The sequence below is a fragment of the Euprymna scolopes genome, chromosome 42 (assembly GCF_053919585.1).
Source record: "Euprymna scolopes isolate OS-2025 chromosome 42, ASM5391958v1, whole genome shotgun sequence".
Lineage (NCBI taxonomy): Eukaryota > Metazoa > Mollusca > Cephalopoda > Sepiida > Sepiolidae > Euprymna > Euprymna scolopes.
This window is the reverse complement of record NC_136523.1, coordinates 49,210,765-49,233,221: the sequence shown is the minus strand read 5'-3', so window position 1 is coordinate 49,233,221 and position 22,457 is coordinate 49,210,765. Positions and strand designations below refer to the sequence as shown.

The 22,457-nt window shown below is 34.1% G+C and overlaps 1 protein-coding gene across 1 annotated transcript in view; it reads left to right on the top strand.

The window, feature by feature from the left end:
• The window catches only part of LOC145267101 (E3 ubiquitin-protein transferase MAEA-like), a 981,197-nt gene that overhangs the window by 957,353 nt on the left and 1,387 nt on the right, over positions 1-22,457 (top strand). The gene's annotated exons all lie outside the window — the stretch shown is intronic.

Below are 22,457 nucleotides of genomic sequence, written 5' to 3'. Positions count from 1 at the left end.
AGCAGAACTGGTATAATAAAATAATAGACTTTGTATAATAAAAATAGAATTGGTATAAAACAAAAAGAATTAGTATAATAGAAATGTAACTGGTATAGTAAAAAATATAATTTAATTAAAAATAGAATTGGTATAATAAAAAATAGAATTGGTATAATAAAAATAGAAATGAGGTAAAAATAGAATTGGTATAAAACAAATAGAATTAGTATAATAGAAATATAACTGGTATAGTAAAAATATAATTTAGTTAAAAAATAGAATTGGTATAATAAAAATAGAATTTAGATGAAAATAGAACTAAGGTAATAAAAAATAAACAGAAAATCAGAATCGGTATAATAAAAATTAAAAGTGAGATTAAAAATATAAAAAATGATGAAATTCGTAATCCAAGCAGAACTGGGTCTACTTCAGATGCGTCCATTCAATCTGTGTTGAATGATTAAATTGCTTAATGTGGCAGACCGGCAACAATGCGATTTCAAACTAAAATGTCACTGACTGATCCATTGACTGATAGACAGAGCCTCTTATGCTTATGCTTGGACGCATCTACCATGTGTCCATTAGCTGTATGTATTTAGCGATAAAAATGGCGTTTCAAATTGAAACGTGATAAACCAACGGACATTTCGTTTGTAAAGATGATCGGAGGCATCTGAAAATATGAAAACATGTATGGAAACTGTAACGGAAATGCTATTTCAAACGTAAGTGTAACAAACCAGCGAAAATTCTATTTCAAATATAAGCGGGACAGACCAACGCAAATATTATCCTAAATATAAGCATGAGAGACCAACGCAAATACTATTCTAAATAATAGCGTGACAGACCAATGCAAATGCTATTCTAAATATAAGCGGGACAGACCAACGCAAATACTATTCTAAATATAAGCATGACAGACCAACGCAAATACTATTCTAAATATAAGCCTGACAGACCAACGCAAATACTATTCTAAATATAAGCATGACAGACCAATCCAAATACTATTCTAAATAATAGTATGACAGACCAACGCAAATGCTATTTTAAATAATAGCATGACAGACCAATGCAAATGCTATTCTAAATATAAGCGTGGCAGACCAACGCAAATACTATTCTAAATAATAGCGTGACAGACCAACAGAAATGCTTTCTTTAATTTAAGCATGACAAACTAACAAAAATACTGACTTGTCCCTCAGGCTTCAGTCATAAATATCCAACAGTCTTTATTTTATTACTGGTCAATAAGCACATTTGGATACAACCTGCAAAATTTGTCAATGATTTTGACACACTCCTCTCTCGGCACTGCCATGATTTTGTGTGTGATGGCTTTCTTCAGTCCAGAAATAATCTGGATATAATTTTGATGGATGTAAAATTCTGAGGAGTAAGTGTGATGCCCATTTAGGATTACACCTCTTACTGACGAGACAATCACCAAAGTGTCCCCTCAAATATCACTGAAAGATAATAAAACAAAGACTGTTGGAGATGCATGACTGCAGCTTGGTGGACAAGTCAGGCATAGACTGAAGTTTATTTATTCCAAATATGTTTGGATTTTGTGGAAAGGATCAGGAAATTTATTAGTGACAATGTTTTTCGAGTTGGGGAGGAGGAGTCACCTTTTAGCATGCATCAGCAGCAACTAGCTAGAAGTATCAGTATTCTTTTGGGGTGACCCTGTATATACGTCCAGGCATCTATAGAAGAAATTCTGTCGTCGCTTTGTCATGCTTTTAATTTGGAAGCTTTTAACATGTAGTCGTTGGTTTGTCGGTCAATTTGTTGGTCTGTCATGCTAGATTTTTTGCACAGCATTTTCATTCTAATTTAATTTTTCCAAAATTATTTATCTTTGAAAATTGGTATTATAAAATATAAGCGTGACAGACCAACGCAAATGATATTCTAAATACTGGACGAATATTGAACAAAGAACGAATGCGTATGATTTCATGTGTTTGGATGCATCTTAACAAGGGGCTCTCTCTGTCAGTTGATTAGTCATATTTAAATTCAGAATAGCAGTTTAATCACTAAGACGCACTGGTCGAATAAGTACATGTGGGCAGAGTATTTTTGCAGTACACATAAGTCTGGGTTCCAACCTCAACAATCCGTCTGACAGAAATTGGGCCATTTCGATGGCCTTTTTGCTGTTGGATTGACGCAAAGGGTTTTGTGTAGTCCTAGGGGATTCACTCTCCCAGGCCTTGCCTTCAGGCTTTCGGGAGGAGCAAGTTTATCGCGTGTTGCCTGAGGCGCCCTTACTGAGGAAGGCCTACGGGGCTATTCAGACAGACTTTTTCTGGGCCGATGTGCTTCTCTTGGAGCACTAACTCATTTCCCCCACCTTCTGACCATGTGTCACATCCTCTCATAGTGAGAGAGAGGTATATATCGGTTGAATAAGTACATCCTTTTTTTATATACTAACGAGTCACCGCTCATCAAGGCCTAAAGTCCATTCGAGGACAAGGGTTCATGGTTTGTGTTGTGAATGATCAAACTAAAGTACTTATGCAGTTTACGGACCAAGATGAAATAATAACACTATTATTTAGAAACCCATTCTTAGCATAAGGAGAGGGAGAGTGTTTTGTAACTATTTTGTACTTTCACCTAACAATTTGATAAACAAAGGATACTGTAAAAATTGAATTTAACTTGAAAATCGTATCTAAAAAATAGCACATATTCTGTATAAGTACATTCTTTTTTTGTGTATGGCTAGATGAAAAAAAAAAATATATATATACATATATATATTTCCAAGCTCAGTAAATGCCTTTTTATTGGGTTCCAGAGCATATCTAGTGTGATATAATAATTTATCAAGTTCCAAATATCAAGTTTTCTCAGTTGGACATTTATTACATTTCAAAAGGTATCCATTGCAATATTGTTTCGTATTGCAACTAACAAGTCTGCAAAATTATGTTACTGCTGCATGTCACGTACTCATCAGATGTTTATCTTAAAAAACTTAGAAAAATCACCATTTTGTACAATTTACATGGTTCATGCAACCGACATGCCTTGCCAATTTGAAAATGTAGTCACCTGGGAAGCAGTCCTGCGGAATTGCATTTAACAAACGGGCAGTTCTTGGAAAGAAACTGCTCATGGAGTGGTGTTTTTTCTAATTTTTTTTTAAGGTAAATATCTGACGAATATGTGACTAAGTATGCAGCAATAACATAATGTTGCAAACTTGTTAGTCGCAATATGAAACAATATTGCAATGGATACCTTTTCAAAATTTATATAAAAAAAATTTTACATCATAAAAAAAACTTCATGTAACCAATAAACTCTGCTGTGTCCCCCCTCGCCAATCTTTCACGAAAAACACCCGTCTAACTGAATCCACTGTGAAAAATTTCCCTCACTCTTTATCTGTGCCTAAATCAAAACGTGGATTCCATGAACAAAGCTTCTTTCTTAGAACTGCACGCCTGTGGAACTCTGTTCTGTCTGCCTGCTTCCCACCTGACTACAACTTGGATGTGTTCAAGTCCAACGTTAACAAATTCCTAATGAACCGCTCCCTTTAGTAAACACTTCATCAAATCTCCACACTAACGTAATGTACTTGCAATAACCCTTATCCCTGAGTGGCTTCCGGCCTTGATAAGTGGTGACCACTGTGTAAAAAAAACAAAAAGGTACCTTTTGAAAAGTAATAAATGACCAATTGAGAAAACTTGATATCTGTAACTAGGAGAATTAATATATTACACTACCTATGCTCTGGAACTCAATAAAAGGCATTTATTGAGCTTGGATTTTTTCAAAATTTATATAAAAAATATTTTCATCATAAAAAAAAACTTAAACAGATTTTTTAATCCATTGCAATTGGTATATACAAACTGAGTACGTTTCAAGTAAATTATTAACATATATATATATATATATATATATATATATATATAGGATAATCATTTCCTCTTAATTAATCCTCTGCCTATTTCACTCATTATTTCCGGTCCTATCCTGGAAGGGATACTCATCTTATTGATGATCTCTTTAACCTTTATCCTCTACTGGCACCTAGGCCTTGATAAGTGGTGACTGAAATCAGAACGGTGCTAAGTTATAAGTTTATTATTTAGAAAACCATTCTTAACATGGGGAGGAGGGAGTGTTTTGTAACAAGTCTGTACATTCACCTAACCATTTAATAAATAAAAGATACTATAAAAACTGAATTTAATTTGAAAATCTTATCTAAAAAAAAATAGCACGGTTCGTAAGCTGCACAAGTACCAAAACTAACACGCCTAAAGGAGTATAGACGATGGTTGGATTTGGGCAGAATGTGATTACTTAAAAGGACAGCACAACAAAAATTTGTTAAGATTAGACTTGAAAATGATGATGCTGTAATCACATGGGAATCAATCCTGTGGTATTGCATTTCACAGGTGGACAGTTCTTAAAGAAAGAAATTTTGCTCATGGAAGTTCTGTTCCATCTTAAGTTAGATGAATCACAGTTTCTCCATATTTTATTTAGTTTTTTTTTTTTTTTAGGTGTGTGTGTGTGCGGGAGGGGGGGGGGAAATCGCTCCAGACAAGGCACAAAACCACATTGTGGAGCTAAAAAAAAAGTTCAAGATTAAAAACTAGTCAACGATAAGTAGTTGGATGAATAAATTCTGGACCAGAAACAGCAATTCTTCCCCCTTGTTCAGAACTATCACTCTTGGAATGTGAGGACAAAAGGACAAAATAAAGGAAGCAAGAGTTACAAGTAAAGCCAAGTTTCACTTTTTTCTTTTTTTTTTATAAGGTTTTCAGTTGATTTCTTGGTCTGCCTCGTTTAAGCGTGAAATAACATCTTCGTTGTTTAAAACGTCGTATGGTTAACTAGTGAAGCTTACGTTTGAAATAGCATTTAATTGCTAAAATGCGTAGATTGAATGGACATATGTTATTTTAGATATGCTGTAGTATCTTTACAATTATAAAACTCTGTGGATCTTGCTTGCATCTTATCTTCAACGATTGGTCAACTCCATCTTTTAAAAAAAGGAAAGACAGGTGAATTCTTTGTGTGTGTGTGTATATATCTTGCTCTTCTTTTATTGAGCATTCTTAATAACCTCATTAAATTCATTAGTTATCACTCTTGAATACCTATAACCTGGTGTGTGTGTGTGTGTATATATATATATATATATATATATATATATATATATATATGGGTGTGGCTCAGAAGCTAAGGAATGAGGGTGGAGAGTTGTATGTTTTGGTTTCGATTCTAGCTGATGGCACCCAAGTTATATATATTTTTATGATTATAAAATTCTGTGAACCTTGTCTGCATCTTCGACGATTGGTCGATTCCATCTTTTAAAAAGAGATGACAGGTGAATTTATTTATATATATATATATATATATATATATATATATACACACACACACACACACAGCATAATTGTGTTCACACACTGGTTCTCATCAGATCAGCGAAGTTTAGCAACATTGTGCCTGGCTAGTACCAGATGGGCGACCATTTGGGAATTCTAGGTGCTGTATGTGCTCTCTGCTTATCTCGACATTTGTTTCCAGTCATCCTGAACATACACTTGACTTGCCACTGGTATTTAACAATGTCAACTCAGGAGATGTGTGGTTGAAGATTGTGCACTTCCTGCCGCAAAGATTTCATGCGCAGGCACCCTTACGTATGGGTGGGTATCCATAGTCTGTCAAAGACTAAAGAAGCCTGTGTGTGTATAGATATATATGTTATACTATTAAGAGATGTGTGTGTGTATGTATGTATATATATATATATATATATATATATATATTTCCTGTCGATTTCGGTCTGATACTAGTTCTGTGCAGAAGTCTTTGCCTTCTCTCTTTAAGAAGGGGTTAATTTAGTACTAATCGCCTGGGGCGCCCCTTCCAGGGAATGGTGACGGGGCTGCTCGGGCACTTTCTTTTTTGATTGCAAGCTAAAGTGTTCCCCCTCAAAGGGGGCACTGGCTCTTTAATCCTTCTTTCCGTCCCTTGTGTCACATCTTCTCGCCGTGGGAGAGAAATAAATCCATCAAATGGACACATCTTATTTTGGTTTCTTCACATAAGGCTCTTAGTCAAAAGTTCGATCAGTCCCTCTTCCGGTGCTAAAATGAGTGCATTAAACGACTACATTTTACAAATACATCTGAAGAATTGATCCTCGTTCTTGACTTGTATCTTGAGTTCCCTTTCTTTTGTTTCCTTAGTTTGCCTGACCATACTTAAGCTTAACCCTTTACCGGCAGAAATTTTTTTTATGCAATAAATAAATTTTTTAATCATGAAACCCACACGTAAAGGAAGTTAGCGTGCAACTGATGCACGGACATAAACAAACCCCTCATTCACTTGTTGAACCATGCATAGATCTATACTTTGAAGACGAGTTGAGCTGACAAGCCATAAGAGTAAGAAATATTAGGTCGGTGCAAAAATAATGTTGTTTTTTGACGTTCAACAATATATAAAAAAAATAACATTATTTTTGCACCTTTCTCGACAAATTGTACTTTCAAGTTGCCTTTCAAAAAAAAAACCAAAACAACCTGTATAGGAAATTTTTGCACCAACCTAAAATTTCCTATACAGGTTTTTTTTTTTTTTTTTTTTTGAAAGGCGACTTGAAAGTACAATTTGTCCAGAAAGGGTTAAAACACATCAATGGAATTAACATAAGATTCTTAATCAATACCTCGGTCAGTCTCCCTTACATGTAAAATAGCACTTCCATTGCTAAAATAAACAGGTTAAATGCTTACTTCTACCAGGCGTTGCTCAGGACCATATAAAACAATGAGAAAAATGTTATTTTTAGGATAGAGTATGCATTGATTTTGCAGAAAATTAAGAGGAATAAATTTGAACATGTCGCCCATGGTCTGTATCATTCCTGATTAATTTAACTATCTGGAAATGGTACATATCCTTGCATGATTTAAGCGTAACTCCACGATCTTGTTGGAATCCATCCAGCGTGGCTGCAACCGAGATTGAACTCACTACACGAGTTTGTAGTGTAATTCAAATCTTGTCGGTAGCAGAATACTTGATGCTTCACCAGGATTATCAAGGGTATTTTTTTTCGTGCCGCCATCACTAGATGGAGTGCCTACCATGACTTAAGAGAGCCCCACCAACCCTCGAGAGAAGGATAGACTGTGCCAGTTTCTGAACCTGGTATTTTACCTCACAGTACATACAGCACCTCGCCTTCCCAAATGGTCACCCATCTGGTACTGGCCAGGCTCAACATTGCTTAACTTTGGTGATGTGCCATTGTTGGATTGTTAGAATAAGATAATATAAACAATGGCATTATTCTAAATTTGAGTCTTGAAAACTGTTGGATTATAATTGAATAAATGATACTTGCGAAACAGAATGAACCATGCATTAAGACGCAGTCATTCTGAGCGGCACGTGCTTTGTTTTGGAAATCCTCTTGGCATCAATCGTGCGGCACGTTTCTTCATCAATGAAAAAATGGTATCGTTTTTGTTTTTTTTTTTTGTTTTTTTTCAATTTCGTTGACAAATAAAGAGCATCTTATTAGGATAGCCTTCCTTTCAGAAGAATAAAACATCTGATCTGATAAATCTTTTTAAAAGTTACTGAACAGAATATCCTTTGTACTTATGTGTTCGGCAGATATAAAGCCTACATTATGTAAAAGGCTTTTTATGGTTGACTGGTCATTCTCACGTTTGAAATAGCATTTTAATCATTAAAGTTAAAAATCATTAGACTTAAGAGATTAAAAAGTCCTGTAACTCTCACTTTCTTTATTTTGTCCTTTAGTCCTCGCATTCCATGAGCAATGTTTCTGACAAAGGGGGAAGAATTGCTATTTTATTGGGTCGTAAGCTATTCATCTCTCACCTGAATGTTTTTTGTTTTTTTTTACCTTAAGATAGTATTTTTCATAGCTCCTTACATTAAGTGGCTTCATGTCTTGTCTGGAGCGATTTGTATAAGTAAATATGCAGATCAAATGGACACATCTGAAGAATCCTCGTTCTTGATTTCTATCTTGATTTCCTTTTCCTTTGTTTCCTTATTTTTCCATTTTCCTTTACCCCTTGATTAACAAACTTCTCCTTTTGGACTTTCGTACACAAGGAGTACTTTACCATCCATATGTTAAGCCATTCTGGATTTTCTTTTTTTTTTTTTTCTGCCCCTACAATTCTAAGGACTCTAAACCCCTAAAAAGAAAAAAAAACAAAACCCTGACCCCGTGATGCAAACACATTCTACAAGTGCTTGATAATCATGTCCGGATAAAATAAATGGTTTCAATATGGAGAAAGTTATTTTTTGTTGTTATTTTTTTTAATTTTATTTTTTCTTTTTCTTTTTTTTTTTCTATACTGATGAATCACAACTTACCAAGGTCAAAAGCCATCTATTTATCTATATATATATATATTAATTTTATTTATACAAACATTAATGGCTACATATGTGCATACATGTTTCTGTAATCACCCACGTTGGGGGATTACGTCTTCAGGCCAAGAATTACCGTCGAAAGTAATTCTTGGCCTGAAAACGTAATCCCCCAACGTGGGTGATTACAGAAACATGTATGCACATATGTAGCCATTAATGTTTGTATAAATAAAATTAATATACCTGCTCTGTTCACTCATTGAGCACTATTTTGGTAGACACATGTTGTTTCATTGGATGTACTTCTAGGAAACTAAACTCTACTGGATATATATATATATATATATATATATATATATATATATATATATATTGTATAATATATATAGGAATTTACATTTATATCGGTAGTCGGTACCGACGGTTTCAAGCCCGGTAGTTGAGGACTGCTCTTAATGTCCGCCTCAGGCTCTCTTCAGCCGACTCTCATCTGTCTTTAACCGGAACCGGAACTCTATATATGCACACCATAATTTTTATTTATTTTATCCTTTATTTTTTTTTTATTTATTTTTTATTTTTTTTGTGTATGCTACTTTAATAAGGTAATAAATTTGAAGCAATAAATTAAAAAGTATGGGATGATGCCTTCTATATTATTATTTTTCTTTAAGCACCCCCCTATCATTCAGTTTAAGTCTCGTTTAAAAGCGTTTTAAAAGTTCATTTTGAAGTTATGTCTAATCTCGTTTAAAAATAGGGTAATAAAATTTAGATTGAAATAGACCTAGGAAGTGCCCAGGGGATGGTATATACTAATATTTAAGTATCGCTTTATACTCAACTACTGGGCTTAAAACCGTCGGTACCGACTACCGATATAAATGTAAATTCCTATATATATTATACAAAAAATATATTGCTCTTATTTCGAGAAAGGTTTTTTCCCTAATAATAGAGCACTGTATAGGATTTCTTTTTCTACAAAAATGGCCGCAAAATCAAGTTGTTGTTGTTTTTTAAAACTAAATTACATTTATTAAAATCCATTATTTCTGAGTAACCTTTTTTTTCCAGAAAGATAAAACCCTGAATTTTATCATATAGAAAACAGAATAATTTAAAACCTTTTCTACTATTTTTAATTAAATTTTAAATGTTTAATTTTCCCATAAAGTTAACAATTGACATTTTTTGTCTTGCACAAAAAACGTACTTAAATATTTAAAAAAAAAAGGTTTTTGAAATAATTAATTAATTTATTTATTGTTTAACTAAGATTTAGGATGATTTTCTAAGAGAATATGCAAAAATATTATAAGTACCTGAATTTCAAATAATTCCACTTATTCATATAGGTAACCAGATATTTCACTTCGATGCAGAGTCGAGATCGACTCTGTTTACGTTTGCGTTTTATAAAAAGAAAACTATGGAAGACCAAACAGGCCAAAAAAAACTTATTTTTCAGTGACGAAAATTTCAATGTATTATTAAGCTGAGGCTGGCCAGTACCAGATGGGTGACCATTTGTATGAGTTTGGTTTTTAATGTGTATGTGTGTGGGGGCCAGGCTCCCCAAAATGGGGGGTGGGGCAATTTATAGCAGAATAAAAAAAAAATTATTTCAGCGCGTTTGGTCCACCGTAGTCGAAAGGCGGCAAACGTTTTCAAACGGGATCGAAAAAGATGATGCTATTTTTAACACAAAGGGCACAACATTTATCAAATTTTTTTTTTTTGTATCGATTATTCAAAGCATGCCCTGTTTAATAATGGTCATGCATTATTCGGCTTGCTAAAAAAAAATTTTTAATTTATTTATCCAAAATTTTTAAATGGCTTTTTTCGTATAAATATAAAAAAATTTTTTTTTTTGTTTTGCTTAACTTAAATTAATTATTTTGCTCAACATATTCACCGAATTTCACACTTCAAAACTCAAAAGCGGGATAATTAAACACAATCTAAGTTCTGATATTCAGACGTCAAAATAAGGTATGCAAACAATTTTTTTTTTTTTAAATCTATAATTCTGTCCCTTACAACAACACAATATGTTTTGTTCAGTTTCAGATGATTATTTTAAGCATATTTGTTCCCACTTCAAAACAAGGGGGGGGGTTGTAAGCAAAAAAAAAATATATATATAAATATCGTTTATGAAAAATAAGTACACTGTTATAAAGTTCGTATTGATCGGATAATTACCTGATTTTTGGTAGATTTTTAAAAAGACGGTCCATCAAAAAGTACTGACCTGCCCCCCCAGTTTTGGCGGTGCATATACAAAAAAGTACAAGTATATATATATATATATATATATATATATATATATATAGATAGATAGATAAGGCAAAATGGCTGCGCACGCTTTTGTATGTCCAGCAATGGCTTTTTTTGCTGGGGTTCTCAGGGGGGGGGGTATTACTATATTTCAGAACTTTTTTATATACTCCCTAGATTGTAATATCTACGATTTGTGAACGATTGTCATCTCTACATTTATTTTAAGCGAGTGCCTCTTTCGTATAAATAAAACGAAAGTGATCCGAATCGAAGTAGCTCACTGGTCTTCATGGCCAGCACGTCTTGAAGGCAATCAACTTTGATCAATGTGGAGAATACCCATCATATCAAAAAAATTGCTGTTCATTTGAGAGCTCCCCCTTTTTCGGAGGAGCTTCGTTTCCCCAACATCATAGATGAAACAAATAAATGAAACTGCGGAAAGCTGAACTGGCCTTCAGCCAACATTCGTTTCTGCACCTGCTAGCAAGTCACGTTTTTGATTGACATTGCTAAATTTGAACACTTTTCACTTCCTATGGCCTTGTAACGGTAAGATCTCACATTTTCTTTCACTTTCTTTTCCACCTTCGGGTTCATCACGGGCTCGAGCCTCCCTCCCTACTAACCCTTTTTTTTATTCTTTTACACCTCCAAATACCCGGTGTTCAGAGGTTTGGCGATGGGTGCAACAGCAAACACATCACATTTTTTTTTCACATTCTTTTTCTCCTTTGCAGTATGGGTTCGAGCCTGCCTGCCAACTACCACTTTTTTTTTTTTTTTTTTTTTTTTTGCTCAACACACACCTCCAAACATCCGGGCAACGCCGGGCATGCAGGCTAGTCTATAATATAAATCTCACCTGTCTGTTTAAATGTATGTAATGTATGTATGTTTGCTTAAAACTTTCGACAGAGGCAACGGATTTTCACGAGATCGGTATCATTTTAGAGGCTCGACCTTTCGTACGACAAATTGGCTAAAAATATTGATTTCTTCACCCTCAACTGGGCAATTTTCTACAGGTAGGGGTCGCTTTTTTTGCCCATATTTCCAAAAATCATCCCCTCTTTTCGATTGACTTGCCTTAATTTAAACATTTGTCACTTCCGGTTTGGTGATGGACACAACAGCAAAGACGTCACGTTTTTTTTTTCACATTCTTTTCCCCCTCTGTAGCACGGGTTCAAGCCTGCCTGCCTACTACTACTTTTTTTTTTTTTTTTTTTGCTCAACACACACCTCCAAACACCCGGGCAATGCCAGGCACCCACGCTAGTATGATAATAAATACGAAATCTGCATTAATCAAAATATCATATTTAAGCATATTTTATGACTGGGTAATGCTGGGCAGCTTGCTAGTTATAGTTGAAGGATTGTTTTATATTTCCCCAGGCAATGTCGGGACATGTGCCCTGCTAGTATATAATAAAGTACAGTTAATCATTGCTGCAGTTTTGCTCCATGCATCTTTTTTTTTTTGTTTTAAAAGCTATCAAGCAACGAAAAATACGTCAGTTATGCTCCTCTTACGCCAGGTTTAACATTGCATTTCTGGTAATATCATCAGTGTCATAAATCAGAAGACAGATTAGCATAAATCATACGAGTACATTTTGCCAGATGCTAACAGAGAGATGCCTCTACTGTTTTCGAAAATAATTCTGTATTATTATTCCTATTTACTTGCCTCCCCACAAGGACAGAATTGGACACAAGGTCGGTTTTTAATGTGGGGAAAATCCGGCTCCCCAAAAAGGGGCACTCTGGATAGGAACAAAAATAAAAATTATCTCAGTCATGAAGGATTTCTCCTCCACTGATCAAGGACAAAAAAGGGGAAGCGTAGTATCAGAACAGATACTACACTTCAAAAGGCCATATGTATTATTATCAGAGCAGATACTACACTACAGTAGTATCAGAACAGATACTACACTTCAAAAGGCCATATGTATTATCAGAACAGATACTACACTACAGTAGTATCAGAACAGATACTACACTTCAAAAGGCCATATGTATTATTATCAGAACAGATACTACACTACAGTAGTATCAGAACAGATACTACACTTCAAAAGGCCATATGTATTATCAGAACAGATACTACACTACAGTAGTATCAGAACAGATACTACACTTCAAAAGGCCATATGTATTATCAGAACAGATACTACACTACAGTAGTATCAGAACAGATACTACACTTCAAAAGGCCATATGTATTATCAGAACAGATACTACACTACAGTAGTATCAGAACAGATACTACACTACAAAAGGCCATATGTATTATTATCAGAACAGATACTACACTACAGTAGTATCAGAACAGATACTACACTTGAAAAGGCCATATGTATTATTATCAGAACAGATACTACACTACAGTAGTATCAGAACAGATACTACACTTCAAAAGGCCATATTTATTATTATCAGAACAGATACTACACTACAGTAGTATCAGAACAGATACTACACTACAAAAGGCCATATGTATTATTATCAGAACAGATACTACACTACAGTAGTATCAGAACAGATACTACACTTTGTTCCTAACCAAAAGGCCATATGTATTATTATTTTTACTAGCAGGACATGTGGAAATTCCACAGCAGCATCTTTCATATGTAATATATTGCTGCTGTGCATTTTGTGGACGTTCAACATGAATAGAGAACCCACAATATTATCGTAGCCTTTTTGTTAAAACTGTAAAAGTATTTATCTAAGTAATCTGGTTAATGTAGTGTCAGAATATACCTGGTTATTACGGTTTATCTCCAATATCCTTATAGGAGTCTGTGACATATTTCCATTGTATGGACGCCTGGTGCGGACAGAAACCCCCACAATATCATTATACCATCTTTAGGCAGAACAGATACTACCCTTGGATCCTAGCCAGAAGACCCAGAAGGTATATTCCAGTTACACATACGGCCCGAAAGCAACATTTATTTTATGCGTCTTCAGTGATCGAGAGATCCGGTTTATTAAAAAAATAGGATAGAAAGCGATAACATGTTACGAACATAAAATATGTCTATACGCTAATTTAATGTTCGTAGTATGTTATCACTTTCTATTCTACTTTTTAATAAATAGGATCTCCTGATCAGATAATTTATAATCTGGAGACCATGACATACATACATACACTAAAGGCACAATGGTATTAATATATAGATTATTATTATTATTATTAGCTGTACATACCCAGCATTGCCAGATAAAAAATATATATTGCCAGGTGGGGGTTTAGTCGCATATTATTTAAGATACACGAAATATCCCAAGTTATTAAGACTTTCCTGAAAGTTGACTACATTTTGGATTTTTGGAAGCATAAAACATATCCATCTTTATCTATGAAATTCAAACAGGAAAATAAAATCTCATGGCTTAAAAGGAAATGACTCATAGGTTAAATGAAAACTTCCGCTTTGAAGCAGAGCTCATCTTGGTTATAATAATAATTAAAAATAAACTAAATAAATTAACTTTATATGATATTTCTAAATAGAATAATAAACACAACTCTATTACTAATTTCCATAAAAACACTGAAGCTAATTATTAAAACAATTTTTTTTTTTTTTTTTTTAGGTAATATTCAAATGTGATAACCTCTTGAACGTTGATTACTTTTGCATAAATAGAATATATTGAAATCATACAGTACTAATTACAATATATTGAAATCATACAGTACTAATTACAATATATTGAAAGCTGAGAAAGTCTATGAAACGGTGTACCTTTTTTTTTTATATTAATCAAATTATGAAAAAACAAACAAGCAACAATACGATTTTATTATAAAAAGTGTGCTGTGTAAAATGTGTGTTTATTTGTTATATGACACAGGTGAACTATTAACTGAGTTTTCCATGTATAGGGTTGTAGCATCTGAAAAGATCATTAGAAATAAATGCAACATTTAAACATTTTCCTGAAAGTTTACTTAGGATTTTTGTAAGCATAGAACATAGTCATCTATAAAATTCAAATAGGAAAATAAAATCTCATAGCTTAAAGGGAAATAACTCATAGGTTAAATGAAAACTTCTGTTTTTATATGCAGCAGTTGGTTATAATAATCTCTATATAAATAAAATGAACTCATTTTTTCCCCGTCTGATTTTGACATTAATAGGATTAAAAATCAAGATATTTCATGCAAATATATTATGCACAAACGGCAGAACAATATCTGAGATGTGTTATAGGCTTATTATTTCTCAAATTCCTCGATAATCTTAGATTTCTATACTTTTTCTGCTGAGAAGTCACGGCCAAAATCGGTTAAGATCAATGGAAGTGGTAAAATATTTTCTCTCTCATAAATTCCTCCTCCCCCTGCCACCACTTAACACCGTTTGGGGATCGTTCACAAGGAACAGTTGAGAAGAGAACACCGGTTTGGCTTCGTAGTTCTTTCATGTGAAATTATTTAAAATCACTAAACTAAGCTGCAGTGCTCTGTGGCGTAGTGGTTAGCGTGCTGGACAATTCACATTATATTTTCACGTTCGCGCCGACCTACCATAGTCGTTTTTTTTTTTTGTTTTTTTTTTCCTAAACAACTGGAATGGACTTTTCTTGGTGGCCGAACTGTTAACGTTGCAAATGTTTTTTTTTTGTTTTTTTTCACACTTTATTTTCCTACTTTTACTCATGACTCCGGGTTTGATCCTTCCTACTTACCTACCATAACATTTTTTAAAACTCCCCCCCGTCCCGGAAACAAACACTCGGGCAACGCCGGGTACCCCCGCTAGTTAATAATAAATTAAATTGAATGTAAATTAAATGAGTCAACTTGATATAATATTCCTCAACAGAATACTTAAAACAATTCTATTTACTAATTTTCATTAAAAACTTAGAGCTATTTATTAAAACAGATTGTCTTTAATGTAATATGCAAGGAATGTGATTTTCAGAATGTGACAGCAACACAATCAAGATATAAATACATCAGGGATGCATTTATAAATGGGATTTCGTCGTCCCACATCAGACAAAAAACAAGGCTTGATTGATTGACATATGACCAGGTTCTCACACTTGAAACGGCTCAAAGACAGCTAACTTCATACACCAAATTGGACTCCCTGACTGCCTCTGTGTCCCTGGCAAAAACAGAAGTAGTGATTGACCAGTTGGTGTGCATTGAGCAACTCACAGTAGCGGCCTGCTCTGGACTGAAATATTTCTTTTGTGGAAACCCGAAACATGACAGGGTGAGATGCTCTGCCAAAAATTCAATATGTAAGAATTGTAAAAAGGAGGGGCATTTTGAAATGAATCTGAAGATCACTGATGCCGGTTGCTATAGACTATGGTAAGTCTCTTGTTGCTAATTTACTTTCTTTATGTGCTTTTTCGAAGAGTCTATCTCGTTCGTCCTTATGGGAAAAATGAAGAGGAAGCCTATGAGGATACTCATCGATACTGGGAGGGAGGGAGGGGGGAGCTCTGAAAATTTCATCCATCTTGATAGAGTAAAGAGCTTTACTTGGTTACCACACCAAGTTCTGAGAGGATTTCGATGGTAGTTTTCATTCGTCTTTACTCTCAGACATTGTGTTATCTCTAATTTTGAATGGAAGACAGTACAATAATATGAAGCTATTGCTTATGCCCGACTAATGCAGTAGTATCATTCTCGCGCATAAATTTTTAAGTCAACATTCTTCCATCGGATCTTCAGTGAACGAACAAACTAAAACTGACTAATTAACTACATGGATCGACTATAGAGTGTTTTTATAATCGCCTGATTCTATGCAAATGTTGTCTCGTCCAATCCACATGAGTGAACAACAAACTGACACTATTGAGTCAGTCGATCAAGCAATTACGGATTTCTTGCTTGAACGACCGGCACATTGAATTCCATCGTTTCATCCCTTCACATTGAGTTCTGGTAAATAAAAAAAAATTACTACAATATATATATATATATTTGAATTGGGTCCGTCTTGCTTCCTTCATGAAGTTAGTTTTCTAGCGTGGTAGAGAAAGCTCACCTTCTTTGCAGCAGCCTTGGCAACCACCGCTACACAGAATTCCATCGTTTCATCCCTTCACATTGAGTTCTGGTAAATAAAAAAAATTACTACAATATATATATATATATATATATATATATGGTGTCCAGAGAACTCGTACCCGGAAAAATCAACCCTTTTTGCTAGGTAGGCAAACTGGTCTCTTGTTGAATAAATATCGATTGAAAACACATTTTATTACCGTTCTTGAAGGAGATATTGTTTTTAAGAGACTATGCACCCCCATAATATTTAAAAAAAATATTTTTAACTATTGCTTGAAAAAAAAAATTTTTCAAGAACAGTCATAAAATGTGTTTTCAATCGATATTTATTCAATAAGGGACCAGTTTTCCTACCTAGCAAAAGGGGTCGAGTTTTCCGGAGACGAGTTTTCCTAAATTCATATATATGAATTGGGTTCGTCTAATTTCCCTCATGATGTTAGTTTTCTAGTGTGGTAGAGGGGGCTCACCTTCTTTGCAGCAACCTTGGCAATGTCTTCTATATACTTGTTCCAATTCATGTTGCCTGTGAATGTTAGGCCTAGTAGTTTAAATGATGAGCTCTCAGCTAGCATGTTATTATTCGTGCCGTTGGAAAGGTTTTTTATAATGTTTGAAGAAAAGGAACTTCTGTCTTAGTAGCATTAAATGTTGCCATCCATGCCTTTTGAAGAACTCTTTCCCCCTCTCACTGTTTGTAGACTGACTGCTATTTAAAACATACCTAACCCTTCTCTGTTTACGAATTTAACCCCTGACTGTTGCTATTTATCAGTAAAGAAAAATCCAAAAACGCCTACCTGACAGATGTTCTGGACAAAATTAACCCTCCAATACTACATAAAACTCGCATCTTACACCTCAAACCCTATATACCAGAGTTTCACTCCAGACACCAAACTCTATTTCCAGCCTCCCACAAAAAAAAAAAAAGAAAAAGCAATCAAGCTTTAGTGTCTCTGCATGAAAGAAAAAAGAAGCCAAAATTAACATCTCCCAAATCCACAAGTCTTCTAGACTCAAACATCCACGCTGAGCAAACAAAACCTACTAGTATATTATTAAACCTCTCCAAACACCACACAACCAATACAATCAAACCCATCTTTATGGAAAAATTACACAACATTCTTCAAGACTATCCAGATTATGAACATATTTATATCGACGGAACTAAAACCAAAAAAAAATAGCTGGAAGTTCTGTTATTTATCAGTAAATAAAAAAATCCCAAAACGCCTACCTGACAAATCTTCCATCTAAATAAACTCTTTAAAATAAGTTGAAAGACCAAAAACTTTCAAAGCATACACCTGGCCCTAAATATCATAAGCGCTGATCAAGCAAACAAGTTTATAATATGTTCAGGCTCTTTATCAGTTCTAACTTCATTAAAAAAAAAGAATACTTACAATAAACCTATTAAAACAGACTTGAGTATCTTAAAGTCTAAAAACAAATTATCCCAGCCATATTAGCATCCTTAGCAGCTAAAGAATCACTAAGCTTGGAAAGTTTTAGGTTATGTGAATTTTCTTCCTAACCACGTGCTATACAAGACGAGCCTTCTTTATCTTTTTGTTATTCTTAACTTTTTCTGTTATCACCAATCTTATTGATATGCATTTTTTACATATGTTAGGGACACATTCATGCAGTTCATGAGTTTTCATGTTTTTTATTTCTTTTTCCTTTGCATCAATCAATTTGGTCCGGGATATGACCTTAAACTATATCCGATGGTGAGGTCCCAGCTTGCGGGCTTTGGGGAGTGTGGAGCCACCCCTTAATTACCATTGCTCCCAGGTCCACTCTGACTATTAGGGTCCCAACTATGGGTTAAATAGAAACCGACTTGAAAACAACAAATATATTCTATTAAAAATTTTTTTTTTCTTCCGAATCTTTGGATTCGGCATTAAATAACCCGGAAAGAGGTTGATATGCCGTAAAACAAAAACAACCAACCAACCTTTGCATCAATCACATCTTTTGCTTGTTTTTGTTCAGTTGTAAGGAAAACATGTTCTTCATGATCTCCTGTTACTTGAGGAAGTTCTCATCACCGATCAAACCTTATCCCAATTGATATACACTGGATATCCATTTTCTGCAGCTGGTTCTATATTCTGCTAATAGCCATAATTTCCAGTTGATTTTGGTTGTGGACTCATAATCTTTCCTTTTTTCACTCATTACTTCCAATAATTTTATATTCCATTATTTTCCCTTCCCTCGGCCTTGTAGTATTGTCTTTCAGTTTCTTCCTGTTACTATTGGAATTTTCATCTTCATCTTCATCTTCTAAGACTTCCTTCATCTCATTTAAGGGAATTGTATTTTCTTTATTCCTTGACCTTCCAAGGCCCTTTGTTCATCTTCATCAAGCGACATGGATGCATCCTGTAGAATGCTCCTCCATGTCGCATCAATACACATTGACCCTCTTTACCTAAAACTTTGGCAGGGCCATGCCATTCTTTATAGTTTTGTCTTCTATAGTAAACGCTGTCCCCTGTCACAAATCATTCATCCGCATAATGTCATATACCAAATCGCAGTGCTCTCCGAATTTTTTTCACTTAATTTAGTCTTCATTAACCTTTTTCTGGCAGAATGTAAAGCATTTATATTTATTCTAACGATACCACTGGTTGTTGCAGCATCTAATGTGGGTAACTGATGGCGTATTTATATTGGATCCAAAAACAAGCTCATTATGTTCGGAATGATTTTGAAGAGCATTTTTGGCACTAACAGCCCAAGCCAAAGTTATTTCTGGTTCACATTTCTCATGTTCCAATGTTTTCTCCATTGTTTCAGCCAATATTAAGTTGTGACGTTTCACAGTGCATTACTGAATGGACTTTCAGCGGCTGTAGTGTAGGTTTCAATATTCAGTTTTTCATTCATCTATCTGTAACCATCGTTATTAAAGTCTCCCCCATTATCACTCAAGATGCTTTTGGAAACTCCAAAATATGCTATCCACATTAAAAATATGTTGCAAATAATTTCTTCACTTTTCTTGGTTTAAATCAGCCTAGCAGCAGAGTACCTAGTGGATGCACCAATTAGGTGTAAAATCCAGCATTTTTTTTTTATGTCTGAATTCTTTAAAGTCCATACATACATTGTCATTAAACCAATTTCCAAGAGCCAATCCCACCACCAGACAAAGAAGAGGTCTTCTAAGCTTTAAACAAACTGAACACGAATCACAGACATCCTTAATAAGAGCCAGAAACTCAAACTCCTTACCATGAAAGGCCCTACTGCCTCTCACCAATGATACCAATTTCTCTTTTGGTGCATGAGCAAACTGTTTATGTAATTTATTAACCTTCGTTCTTTTCTCCATTCTAGAGCATTTTTTTAAGGCTTCACAATCTAACACAAAGTTTGGTGACTTTTCAGCCTGCAAAAGCATATTTGTCAATGGGAGACTATAATGTCCAGAAATTGTCTTTTGCAATTTTATATTTTATTAGTCCTCGCGCAAACGCGCAGGACACAAAATGTTTTAAATAATAATAGAATAACAAAGTCTTTCGCTAGCGAGGACTACTATTGACCGTAACCAATTATACGCTCCTTTTGAAATTTTCATCTCTATTTTTCTCGTTATGTACTGAATATTTTTAATGAAACCTATATGAAATATGTTCCTTATTAATTTGTAAAGATTTTCTATTCTGAAAGAAGTTTAAAAAAAATTTAATCTAAAAAAGTTATTTTAAAGTTTTTGTTAAAAAAATTCAGATTTTCTTATTATTCAGACATGTGTGACAAAGAGGGAGTTGCAAAAAAGAGCTGTGGTGTGAGGAGAATTACAAACCGAAACAGAGAGAATATTCAGACCTGTAATAATACAAAGAGGGGTTGCAAAAAATGAGTAATAGTGTGAGGAGAAATACAATCTGAAATAGAGAGTAGGAGAGTTTTTATAAATACATACAAAACCACATTCATCTTTTTTTAAATCCAAATTGATAAATTAAATAAAATATAATCTTAAAAAGATACAAGTTAGAAAAGCATTTCATTCAAGGCATGAAAATTGTTAAACAAAATGTATTTCGGCTTTAAAAATAAAGATACAAGATTCAATTTGAAATTTATTTATCTTCAAATGCACTTTTATAAATTTTACAAAGTAAGGTATTAAATTTTTATACTTTGTAAAATTTATAAAAGTACACTTTGAAGATAAACAAATTTCAAATTGAATCTTGTACCTTTGTTTTTAAAGCCTATAGTAAATACATTTTGTTTAACAATTTTCATGCCTTGGATGAAATGCTTTTCTAACTTGTATATATCTGCCTAAAATCTTACAACTGTCACTTCTAAAATCTAGTTTCATGCCAGCAGTTTTCATTGATTATGACAAGAGTAAATTTATGTATCTAACACCTTTTACGCCTCCTATGGTTACTGGAAATTTAACTGCTTTAATTGTCTTTACCTCCTCTCCATCACCAAAACAAAATGTTCTCTTGGATTTAAGTCTTCACTAACTGCTTATCTCGATCGTTTAATGTACCAAAAAATACATTAAACCAAAGTTCTACGGTAACAGTTCTAGCACTGCAGAATCTAACATTGCAACACCCAGTGTCTCTTTTACAAGATTGGACACTTTTATATTAGAATCATTTATTAATGTTCGATAACAGAACTCAGAATTAATTAATGAGATGTGTACATGGTCTGAATCCACAACAGTGTTAATATTTCTAGGACTAAAACTAGTACAGTCTCTGGCAAAATGTCTAATAGAACTGCATTTGAAACAACGTATTGTCCTACCTTGTCTGTTCGTTGAATTTGTTTTATTTCCTCGGTAGAATTTTTGTTCCCTTTTACTTCAGTTCCGATTGAAATTTACAGTTTCAATTTCTTCCTTGATAATGGGAACTGTTTTGTATTCCAATGAAGAAATATCGGAAAACACTTTCTTTTTTAAAAAGTATCCTTCATTGCTGTATAAGTCAAACTTCCACATGTTGTCCTTGTTAATTTTTCGTTTTCTTCCGATACATTCACTGCATTTAAAACAAAAATTGCTTGGACTCCTTCCAGCAGAGAAATTCCATATTTATGTAATTTCTGGTACAAGAATTCATAACGCACCAAAAAGGCGTTTATGTTTATTCCAGCAGCTTTTTTTGTAAAATTCCTAGAATATGTGTGCTATTTTGTTTTTATCCCTTAAATATATCTCGTCCAACTTGTCCGTAATTATTTTTAATCCGTCAGTTTAGCCGATATCGGTGATGTTTAATTGCTGAACACATTCTCGTATGTTTTATGACAATAACAGAATCACTGCTGGGCCCTGTTTTTTGTTAGGTAAATCCATGAGGATAGACCATATATGTCTTGTTCCCCATTAGTGTACATTTCTTCACTTTGCAAAATAGGTGGCGGTTTCGTAAAGAACAGCATGTTTCTTTCAATTGTGTTTCAACGTTAGTTGAACAGATATAATATCTGTCACACGAAAGAATACACTTAGTACTTCCCACGACATAGGATAAACACGGGTTACTGTTTATATTGAATATCCACTGGAGACAAGGGACATAACTAAATATATAGAAGATGGCCACCAAGTTTGATAACTCCAACTTTAACAATGTTGAGA